The following is a 12,520-nucleotide window of genomic DNA, read 5'->3' on the forward strand; positions in this document are numbered from 1 at the left end:
CAATCAAAACTCTAATAAAGCAGTTAGCAAGAGTACTCCATCTAGGGGTTGGGGTTGTGACTCGGTGGTAGAGTTCTTGGCTCACATGTGTGAGGCACTGGGTTTCATTCTCAGAATCACATATTAATACATGAATAAGATAAAGGTCCATCAACAACTAAAAAAAAAAAAAAAAGAGTACTGCGTCCAGTTGGGCATGGTGGCATTTGCCTTTAAGCCCAGCAACTTGGGGAGGCTGAGATGAGGATCACAAGATTGAAGGCCATTCTCAGCAATTTATCAAGACCCTGTCTCAAAAAATAAAAAGGGAGGCTGGGGTTGTAGCTCAGTGGTAGAGCTCCTGCCTAGTATGTGTGATGTGTGAGGCACAGTGTTCAACCCTCAGCACCACATTAAAAAACAAATAAATGAAAGTATTGTGTTCATCTACAACTAAAAAACTAAAATAAAAAAGAACTGGGAATGTAACTCAAGAGTAAAGTGCCCCCCGGTTTAATCCCCAGTACCAAAAAACAAAAAACTTCATGCAAGTTTAAAGTTCTGAATGAAACGGGGACAGAAAGTTGAAGGTAAGTGCCAGCAACTTAATGAGACCCTGTCTCAAAATGAAAATAGAAAGGACTGGGGGTGTAGCTCAATAGTAGAGCTCCCGTCAGTTCAATCCACAGAACTGAGAAAAAAAATAGTAAATAAAAATAAAATTCTTATTGATACCATAGGCACTGGTCAAGATTTTGTTACCTGGAATTACCTCCTTTGGAAAGAAAATTAAGTTTATTTACTTCTAATTCCATCTAATCAATTTAAAGCATTTCACATGAGTAAGGAATGATAGTTATTTTTACTTCTATTCCTTTGGGTTTATTATTAGGAAAAGCACCAATTTAAACATAGCACATGTGTATAGAGTAATAATATCTGTCTCATTCCACTGTCCTTCCCATCCTCATACCCCTTGAAGGACTCTACCCCATACTCAACCAGAGGAAGGAGGAGTTGTGTTCCATTTGTGTTCAATATGTCAAAATGCATTCTTCTGTCATGTAGAACTAATTAGAACAAATTAAAAAATAAAATAAAAAAGAAAGAAAATGACACTTGGGAACAAATAACAAATTGGTCTTCAGTGAGACTAGCTGAAATGTGTAGATGATAGCATGGTAAATGAATTTTTTTGAGGTACTTCCAAAAAAATAAAAAAGGCACAATGTTTTCATGAGTTCTTTTTATTCTCCCCACCCAATTCTTTCCCCCAAGATTATGTTGTCTATTAAGATTTCTTTGTGATTCCATCTGCATTTTAGGTGGATTTTTCAATTTCTGCCCTCCTAAAAAGTCATTTGGATTAAAAAGATTTTTTTTTATAGTTGTAGATAGATAGCATAGCTTTATTTTATTTATTTATTTTATGTGGTGCTAAGGATCAAATCCAATGCCTCACACATGCTAGGCAAGTGCTCTGCCACTGAGTCACAACTCCAGCCCGTCATTGGGATTTTGATAGATACCACATTGAATCTGTACATTGCTTTTGGTAATACTGACATTTTAATGCTATAAAGTCTTCCAGTCTACACACAGTGTTTTTTTTTTTTAAATTTGTTTTGTTTTGTTAATGGACTTTATTTTACTTATTTTTATATAATGCTAAGGCTCGAACCCAGCATGCTAGGCAAGTGCTGTACCACTGAGCCACAACCCCAGCCCCACACAGTGGTTTCAATATCCATTTTCCTGGTGACTTAAAATGACTTAAAAGATGCTGAGCATCTTTTCATGTGCTTATTGGCTATTTGTGTATCTTCCTGGGAGAACTGTCTATTCAGATCAGATCTATACCAGTTTTTTTTCTTCACCCAATTTCAAATAAAATTGTTTGCTGTTGAATTATAGGAGTTCTTTATATATTCTGCATACTAGACTATGAGCTATATGTTTCACAAATATTTTTTTCAAATCTATGGGTTGTCTTCACTTTCTTGGCTATGTCTTTTGAAACAAAGTTTTTTTTAAAGTTTTATTTTTTTATTTTGCACACAATACCTTTATTTATTTATTTATTTATTATGGAGAATTTTTTAATTTATATATGACAGTAGAATGTATTATAATTCTTATTACATATATAGAGCACAATTTTTCATATCTCTGGTTGTATACATAGTATATTCACACCAATTCATGGTTTCATACCTATATTTTGGATAATAATGATCATCACATTCCACCATCATCCATAACCCCATGCCCCCTCTCTTCTCCTCCCACCCCTCTGCCCCATCTAGCGTTCATCTATTCTTCCCATGCTCCCCCTCCCTACCCCACTATGAATCAGCCTCCTTATATCAAAGAAAACATTTGGCATTTGTTTTTTTGGGAAGGGCTAACTTCACTTAGCATTATCTTCTCTAACTCCATCCATTTACCTACAAATGCCATGATTTTTACTCTTTATACTGCTTATATAAAAAAATAAATATTTTATTTATTTTTATGTGGTGCTGAGGATTGAACTTAGGGCCTTGCATATGGACCACAGTCTGTTCATTCATTCACCTAATGATGGACATTAGGTTTCCAGTTTGGGATTGTTATGAAAAAAAAAAAAAAAACAACCCTGCTGTTAATGTTAAAATTGCACATCTGGGTATGGACATATTTTTCACTTGTCTTGGTCAATATATAGAACTGGTCAGATAGTTATATGTCAATGTTTAACTTATTAAAAAAACAAAACCATTTTCAAACTATTTTGCAAAGCAGTTGAATCATTTTACATTCCCACCAGCAATGTTTTCATTTGAGCCCAGTGAGGTAGTGTGTACCTGTAATCTCAGGCTCAGGAGGCTGAGGCAGGAGAATCACAAATCTGACTGAGCCTCAGCAATTTAGTGAGACTACATCTCAAAAAAAAAAAAAAAACAAAAAGGGCTGGGGTATAGCTCAATGGTAGAGCACCCCAGGGTTCAATCCCTAGTACCAAAATAAAAATAAATAAAATAAAAGTCCATTTGAGCCAGGTGCAGTATAGCAAGTACTGCAGTACTACTACTCTGGAGGCTGAGACAGGATTTTGAGATTGAGGCTAGCCTTGGCTACATAGTGAGACTCTATCTCAAAACAAAAGAAACAAGGGGCTGGGGCTGGGGCTTGGCTGTAGCACACTTGCCTGGCATTTGTGAGACACTGGGTTCAATTCTCAGTACCATGTATAAATAAATTTAAAAAAATAAAGATCTGTCAACAACTAAAAGAATTTTTTAAAAACCCCAAAGAAACAAAAAATGAAGACTTTCATTCTATCTACATCTTTGCTAATATTTGTTAAATTATAGCTTTTCTAGTAGGTGTATAGTGATATCTCAGTGAAGTTTAAATTTGCCTTTGCCTAAAGACAAATTCTACCTTTTCATGTGTTTATTGGCAATTTATATACCTTCTTTCATAAAGAGTCCAAATCTTTTGCCCATGAAGGAAAATAAAAGGTCATTTGCTCTCTTATAATTGAATTGTAAAGTTCTAGCTAAGCTTGGTGGTGCATGCTTGTAATCCCAGATACTCAAGAGATTGAGATAGGAGGATCACAAGTTCAAATCTAGCCTCAGTAGCTTAGCAAAGCCCTAAACAACTTAGTGAGACCCTGTCTCAAAATAAACAATAAAAATAGGCTGGGGATGTGGCCCAGTGGTTAAGTGCCCCCTAGGTTCAATCCCTAGTACACAAAAACAAAACAAAATAAATACAACAATAACCAACAGAAAAGAGAGAGAGAGAGAGAAAAAAGAAGAAATAGTAATGATTCTTCCAATCTATGAACACAGTAGTTTACTTCAACTTTTTCAGTCTCTAAATTCTACAAACTGTCTTATAGTTTTCAGTGTTCAGTATACACCTGTTTTTCTAAATTGATTCAATTATTTATTTATTTATTTAGTATTGAGGATTGAATTCAAGGGTGCTTTAATACTGAACTACATCCCCAGTCCTTTTTATTTATTTTGAGACTGGGTCTTGCTAAATTGCTGAGGCTGGCATTGAACTTTTGATCCTCTTGCCTTGAACTTGTGATCCTCCTCCTCAGCCTCCCAAGTTTATGGGATTACAGACATAAGCTATTGTGCCTGGTTAAAATTTATTCAATTTTAAAATTCTACTGTATATTCTAATTTTTTCAATGTCAACATCTAGTTGCTTATCTAGTAGGAAACAAAAATACAATTTTTGTATATTGACCTTGAATTTTTTTTAGAGAGTCTTTTAAATATTTTCTTTAATTTTATCTTTTATTATTATTATTTTTTAATATTTAGTTTTTAGTTGTAGGTGGACACACAGTATCTTTATTTCATTTTTATGTGGTGCTGAGGATCGAACCCAGCGCCCTGGCATGCCAGGCGAGCGCGCTACCGCTTGAGCCACATCCCCAGCCCAACCTTGAATTCTTGACTTTCCTAAACTCACTTATTAGTTCTAGTAGTTTTCCTTTTTTGTATATATAGATTTAAGGGTTTTTTTCCTATGTATAATCATGCCATTTTAAAACAGAGCCTATTTATTTTTAATTTATTTATTTATTTATTTATTTATTTATTTATTTATTTATTTATTTATTTATTTATTTGCCTGGTGCTGGGGATTGAACCCAGGCGATGTGTTGATGCTCACTGCTCAGCTGAGGCGGTGTTACCAGCAGTGGGACGCCAGAGCCTGACTTCGCGGACTCTGGCACCTGGCTTCCCCTACTTACTGGACCCTCCCATGTCTAATCACGCAGCGCAGGTGCCTGGGGGATAAACCGCGGCTGGCATCTGGACACAAGCAGTGTGAACAACGGTGGCTACAGCAGCCTGGTGCTCATGAGCGGCAGAGAGCTTCACTACAGCCACCATCACCACCTGAGGCCTTACTTGCCCTCATGGGTGTGCCATAGATGCCTGCCAGGCCGACTGGACCCTTCCAGACTAAGGTGCTGCACAGCTTGCAGAGCCAAGCCTGAGCCCTGCTGCAGTGCCTAGGGGCTCAGCGCAAACCTGCTGGAGGACTTGCAGAGAGCCGCGAGTGCACTTACTAGGCTCAATCAGATGCCCTCCACTTGATATCCTCAGTGTTTTGTGTGCGACATGAAATGAACCTGCTCACGAGGAGCAGTGGTTCTTCAATCTAGTAACACTGAAGAAGTACACTGATGATCACCCTACTCAGGCCAGAACAGTTGTGAAATGCTCTCTGGGTTTCAATTAGTATTTCTGCATCCCAGTGACATTCTCTTCAGGGGACATCCTGGTGGAGTCAAAATGCATTTTACAGTTCACTTATCTACGCATACGTTATGATTTTCCTTGCAGAAATGCCCACTGCCATTCATATACTCATAAATGCATGGCCAAGATCACCCTGGAACTGAGGAACATGTTTACGCCTTGAAGATCATGACGTCATCACGTAGTGGTTCCTAGGGGAAGGCATTCAAGTGTCCTTGGTGGTGGTGGCCACAGGCAGGCTATAGCTGTGTTTGTTGCTGTGGGGGAAATCGAGGTGTAATTTTTCAGTGGGTGTGGGGTTTTAGTTCTGTGAGTTGAATAAGTTCTACATATCTAGTGTGCAGCATGGTGACTCTGGGCAACATGTCTGCATCATATTCTTAAAATGTGCACAGAGGGAAGATCTTAAGTTTCTTAATGCCAACCCTCTAGAAAAAAATCATAAATGCATGAGATGATGAGCATGATGATACATTGCTGGTAATCATTTCACAATGTATCCAAATATAAAACATCAAGTAGTACACCTTAAACATATGTAATGCTGGCTTGTCAGTTATACCTAAAGACCAAGTTGAGAAGCATGTGTTTGTGTGCATGGGGGAGGGAGGCAAGAATAGTACATATGGTTACAGGAGACCTGGTGGTCATCTAAGTTTGCTTTTTGACAGAAAACCCTACTTCCTGAACTTGAGATACATGGGATCCATGGATGGTGTGTAGAAGTGATGCTAGGGTGTGCTAAGAGCCTGAGTTTCGCAACTTGGACAGTATCTATATTGCTAATGAGGGAGAGTCCCCAAGAAGAAGCATGGATGAGTCTATCAGAAAGACCCGCAACCCAGCAGGTACTGGGATGTCTAGTGCCACTTGCTGGTTGGCAGACCCAATTACCTGAGAAAGGCACTCGAATCCCCTTTCTGCTCAGCTCTGCAGCCTGAACAGAGACAGAACCTTGGAGCCTTTCCCACTTAGTGTATTTCAGCAGAACGGCTCCAGATGGACATTTTTCCACACCTGCTTTTCCGGACACAGATGTTCAGGTCAGAAACACGAGTAGGGAAACTTTCATCTTCCCAATTTGCCCAAGATGCCCAGCCCAGAGTGTGACATCTGACACTCTGGATATTTTGCATTGAAAGAATATAATGAGTTACATATTGCAGGAAAAAATAAATGATTCATACATGAATTAACTCATTCTCTTGAAATGTCAGTTCCTATTGAGGCGCATTTGTCTGGGATACTCTGAAAAGAGGAATAAATGTGCAGACCAGGTTTGGCTGCTTCTGTGCATTCCTCTGATTGTGTCAGGAAAGAGAAAAGGATATCAAGGAACAAGAATAATATTTTATTCCCTAAATTTTGTGGTTTCCAGCTGTACTCAATGGCTAATTTGTCATTTTTTCTTCACATGAACATGTGAGGAAACTGAAGACATGTTTAGTTGGAGCCTTTGGGTTCCAGTCTTCCAGGAGATGAAACAGAACTTTCATTTTTGCTTTCTTCCTCTTCTATGGAAAGAGGTAGAGTGAGGGCTCAGGGGAATGACATCAACACAGGATCCAGTCAGTGATGGGAGGGGCGTCTTCAATTCATCAGTCTTAGGCACAAAGGTTTTTGTTTTCTAAGTCGAGTTTTAACTACTTGAGGTTACTGCTACAGCAAGCAGACATTGTTAAAGGAAGTGCTGAGCCGTTTTCACCGTGTTAGTACAAATTAGTATCCTTTCCTTAAATAATGTTAGACAATTTTCATTTTAAAATTGGTTCCCATCATAAAACAGTAAGACCCAGTAGGTCTTGAAGTCCAGCACCAGGAAGTCCATCCCATCTGTCCTTTGCCTGAATTCCGACAGCACAGGCTCCACAGGGCCATGGAGACTAGGGGTGTTGGCTCCCTTTGGTACACTGCTTGCAGCCGTGCTTGCTACTTCTGTCACCACAGTGTCATTTTAGTTGACAGAGATGCCAAGCAGCTTTATAATGACCCAGACTTAAGGCTGTTAATAGGTGGTTTTCATAATATGCACAATGAACTGTGGCACAATAATCATGATGATAACAACTACTCAGTAAAAATAAAACAAAAACTCATATTTTACTACATTTGATCATCGTACAAAATATGCATTTTTCTATTTTGAGACATTATTAGTAGTAGCTAATCTTTTTAAACTTATAAATTTACAAAAAACAAAACCTAAGGGAAATGAAATAAATGTATGAGGAAAGAAAATTGTACAGAAATAGATGATCAATCCAAAAAAATAAATTTAGAACAATTTGTAATGGTAAAAAATCAGCTTAGTGGCAAAGGGGAAATTATTAAAATTTCAGTGGCAGAAAATGCTGTGGTGTTTTAAGGGGGTTAGGACTGGTTTCTATTCAAAGGCTACAAAGAGTTTAATGACAATAATACGATTTGTATATTTTGAAAATAGCCCTTGTTTTCTAGGCAACAAATTAGCTTTAAAAACGTAGGGTTAATCTGCAAAATGATGATATTCCTGAGTCATTTTTTAAAACTTCTGTCCTATTAAATTCAGAAACATTATCAAACAATATTTAATAGGCAAACAATTAAATTAGAAATAGCTATTTAGTTTACATAGAGGTAAAAATATCCTGAAAAAGAAAAAAAATTGTTTTAGGAAAGGAAATAAGCTAACTAGATACTTTACTATAAAAATTTTCAAAATCTTATGATGGTAGTTTAAGGATTCTAACATAGTGAGATTTTAATATGTGTATCCTTTAAATAGTGGGGGTGTGGTGACCATGTGTGGGGGGAATGGCGCCAAAGGTCACTACCAGTGCCACCACTATAAGGAGCTTAAAGCTTGGATCTTGCAAAGCTGGCTAGATTCTTGTCATAATTTGAAAATGAGGGAGTTTAAGATCAGGAAAACACTTTTTCAAACTTATTGGTCTTCTCTTAATATTGCTGTCAGAAGTTAGGAAGGGCTGTGAGGGAGTGCTTTTTTATTTGTTAGAACAGCAGTAGTTTGAGAGAATTACACTTTTCTTTCTCCTAAGCATTAAGAACTTTAGGAGAAGAATTCCTGTGCAGGTGTCCTGACTCTCGACCTCACTAGTAATTTCCATGGAGTGTCTGCCAGCCACACTTCACCAGGCCCGGAATGCTGACAGGGAAGCCAGGATGCCTCCAACAGGCCCTGTGGTCTATGCAGACAGTGCTCTCCCGTCTAGGCACCAGCCTGCCAGAGATAGGGCTGGGGGCCTGTGGAACCTCTCAGGATCAGCACCCAACAGCTGCTGTGTCCTCAGTGATTTTCCAAAGGACAGAAATATGGCTTTGAGAACTCCTGGCTACTGTTATGGAGCTTAGTATGAAAAACCTATGTTCAGTTGCAGTGGTATTTTAACCCCCTAATTTTAAAAAGTGAATGAGATTTTTCTCTGTTATTCATATCTTAAGTCAAAAGCACCCCTCAGTTTTATTATCTACAGTGATACTCTAAGGTTACAGTGCACATCATTTTAAAGTTAGTCTTGTGGAGTTAAAAGCAAACTCATGATTTTGAAACACAGTTGTCTAAGGACCAAACAAGGTGATCAAAAAATTTAGCCTCAAAACAATGAATGAATTGAGCTCATGTAAGCTCAATTAGAGAAACAGAATGTGACCAAAAAAAAAAAAATTACAGGAATACCTACTGAAGTTTGTTGTGGGTTTTACTGGATGTTCCTGGAAATATACCAAATACTAATTTCTTAACTTTCCTGACCTCTGCTTCTTTAAGTTGCTAATCTGATCAGGTTCAGGTCAGCTTTAGTAGATAGGAAAAATGGATGCAGACAAAATAAATTTAGTAAAGAAAACCTGATTAGTTTTATCATAGTTATAAGAATGGAGAAGCTTTGTCTGCACATCACCTAAAATGAGCCAGAACTATAATGATAGAAAGAGAACATAAAAAATAAAATTATATTTCTCTTACAATAACTGTGAAGGGAGAATGGTTCAACATATTTTTAAATATTAGAGCAATTTCATCTATTATTCTTACATATAAAGTTATCAGAGTTTTTAAATGCCTAGGTTAACAATTTTGATTCAGAGGGAAAATTTTAGAGCTTGCCTCAAAATGTTCGAAAATACTACATTTTAGTCTTCATTTGCAAGTGTCTTGGTAGAGAACCCCATTTTGGCCCGACTTTACAGTTTGATTCCTAAAATACCTCATCTGCACAGATTTCCTGCAGGAAAACATGGGAAGGAAGAGGAGAGAAACTCTGATGTCCCTTAGGTGTCATGAGGGCCACTAGCTCTGAAGTACGTCCAGCTCTGCATAGAAGGCTTCTCAGGGGCTGCACTGCTGTGGTCTACTGAGCGCATCCACTTCGTGAGCCACAAGGGAGAGCTTGTGAAAGGCAGTGATGGACCCCCCAAGATTGTTCTGAGCCTCAGAGATCCAGCAGAAGTAGCACAGTTTCCACAGGTTTTTGTGGGTTCCAGAGACGTGGCAGAATAACCCTGTGCAGGTCAGCTGGTTTGGAAAACCACTCTCTAAAATATTGCTCCATATCATTGTTCTTGCTGTGGGTGTGCTTAAGTGGCTTTAGTTAATGAGTTAATTCTCCTGGGCATTAATTCTTGGTCACTGATGATTCCATTCTTTATGGAAGATGGCATTCCTCTTAGTGTGGAGCTGTAGCTTTTCTTCATTTATTTAAAAGACTTGATAGAGCCATTCTGTATGCAAGGCGTGCTCTTTCCATTGTAGAAGGGGTTGTGGGAAAGTGTGCGGTCCTTTGCTGTGAACTGAGGAGACCAAACTGAAGGGAATTTTAAGCCCTTTTCATCACCCAATTGGATATTTTTGCTTATAACAAATTCTGTGCTTTGCTTCACCTGTTGATGAGGAAAGTGGAACAGGAAGGTGCTGAACAGTGAGAACTGGATTCTGTCACAAAGCACTGCTAAGTAAGTCTCAGAAAACTCAAAGGCTGCTGGGTACTGTTCTAACAGTTGCCACATGGCATTCAAGAACAGCAAAAATAAGGAAGACTCTTTTTCTGATCTCCTCAAATGGTTGCATCTGTTTAGGAAGTGAAATCCTGCCATGGGCCACTCCTTCTGTAGCAGACTCTGAAATCCAGTAATTATCCTAAAATATGGATTCAGCATCACTTGAACATGAGAAGCTATAAGACAACTTAAGTCTCTTCCCTCCTCCTCTTGTAATATTATAGAGAGATGTTTGCTTTCTAGCATGTACACAAGTTCTGCTAAATATTTAAGAAAAGCCCTGACATATTCTAACCACAGAGTATTTTCTAGTGAAGATAGCCATTTCTCTACATTTCTTCAAAAGTTTTATGAATGCATAGTTGCTTAAGTTTTACTAATGTCGCCTGTATTTCTTGAACATTAGGCAAGATCTTATCCAAACCTGAGTTGTAAACATAACTTCTCTGTGGATGAGTTTTAGTTATTGCATAACAAATCCTCTGGTCAGTTTTCTCTGCTGCAACACATCTTTAATGAGGGCTATTCACACAAGAGCACTACCATTGAGTGGCTTTAATAGCAGAGTGACATGCTTCTTCCAACAAAAGAATGCGAAAAGATTTTCAGATGTTGCTCTGCTAAAGAACTTGGCACTACAAAGTACTCTGGAAGGCAAGTCGATCTCCTGTAACCCTCATTCACAGAACAGACTCTCCACCTGAGAGCACCAGTCCTCTTGATTTCTCTGTCCCAATGTGAGTAAGTTTCAAGTAGTGGGGTTCTCTGGCTGCTGCCACCACTAGCTCCACTACTTCCTCCTCCTCCACCTATTGAGGGTATTCCATTAATTTTTAGCTGAATTGTGGTATTTTTCGCCCAACTTATTCAAATGCAAAGAGTAGCTGGAGGTCTGTTGGCTGGGAAGAATCATGAGCTATTGCAAGGCATACCTTTGGGGCACTTTGAGGACCTAATTCATCAAAGCAAAAATCTAACAATTCTAAAATCTTTACAATAAACCCTGTTTTGATTTCTTGTTGGAACCTGGGACTTTCTGCTACCTCTTATGGTCATTTATTGTGATATTTTGTTCAATACATGTTAAAGGGTCATCATGTTCTCCAAGAAGAAGTTTTCTATAATGCTATTGGGTCATCCATAATAAAGGAGATTTTGAAGTTACTGCATATCAGCTGTCCCCACAAATCATACTGACTTGTGTATGTTGCAATGCATTTTCTTATAAAAGCTGACTTTATTTAAATAAACAATTTTTCCTGGCAAAAGTTCTGGCTCCAGTTATTTAATCTTTGGTTCCGAATTGATCTTGTATTCAGTCTGTGGCGGCGGCAGGAGGTGGGCCCTGGAGGTGGGTCTGGGTGACTTGAGGGAGAACATGGTGTCCCTACCTTCTTGCCTAGGCTCTGTTGCAGGCCAGCTGCAGCATGGAAGCCTCTGAACTCCTCTGGCCTGGACCTCAGAGCTTCTGGAGTGGCTGCGCAGGCCCAGTCTGCTGTCCACCTGGCGGCCAGCTGGCCTCCCAGACAGGTTGGCAGAGACACAGCAGAGCACCCACCAGACTGGGGTGGAGCCTGGCAGAGCCTGGCCCATGAGGGCACTGGGGCCCATCCCCCAGCCATCCCTATGGCAGCAGTAGGGAGCAGGAAGGTTGCCCATCACTTCAATTCTAGAGGGCTTGGGTAGCGCTGAGGACCCTTGGTATGCTATAGGGCTGCTTCCTTATGCAGCTCTAAGTCTTGATCAGTGACATGAAATCCAAGTTTTGGGTGTGGTGGGGGTATGAGAAGTTCTCCTCCTCTATATGTCAGTAGAAGAATCTTGTGATTTCAGGATCTAGAACATTTGGGTGGGGCTGCTAACTTCCTAGAGGTACCTGTCTGTCCTGTGAATGTTTCTGTCACTTTGTCATATGGATTCTTCCAATAGGCCAACTCTAAAGCTGAAATGGAAATCTGGGATCCCTACTTGCACAATCTCTTTGCAGACTTGAGGATCAGCCTGCAGTGGAGAGTCTGGTCTTCTCCTCTGCAGCAGCTGAAAATCTCCAGTGGAGCAGTGTGAACTTCTGAAGTGCATTCCATTGGGGGCAGGATCACACAGGAGTTCTGGAGTTGACCCTGAGATGTCCTGTAGCCCAGCATCTCTTGGCATCACCATCTCTTGGTGAAACCAGCTCAGCACTCTATCCAAGACAGAAATGAGGAACAAATAAGTAAACCATCGGCAATATAGAACATTAATCTCCAGAATATAGAAAGAAC

The 12,520-nt window shown here is 39.3% G+C and overlaps 1 pseudogene; it reads right to left on the bottom strand.

Moving 5' to 3' along the window:
- Window positions 1–9,170: 9,170 nt before the first annotated feature.
- LOC144370488 (myotubularin-related protein 10 pseudogene) lies at window positions 9,171–11,729 on the bottom strand (annotated as a pseudogene).
- Window positions 11,730–12,520: the final 791 nt, after the last annotated feature.

Source organism: Ictidomys tridecemlineatus, chromosome 14 (genome assembly GCF_052094955.1).
Source record: "Ictidomys tridecemlineatus isolate mIctTri1 chromosome 14, mIctTri1.hap1, whole genome shotgun sequence".
In the NCBI taxonomy this organism is placed as follows: Eukaryota; Metazoa; Chordata; class Mammalia; order Rodentia; family Sciuridae; genus Ictidomys; species Ictidomys tridecemlineatus.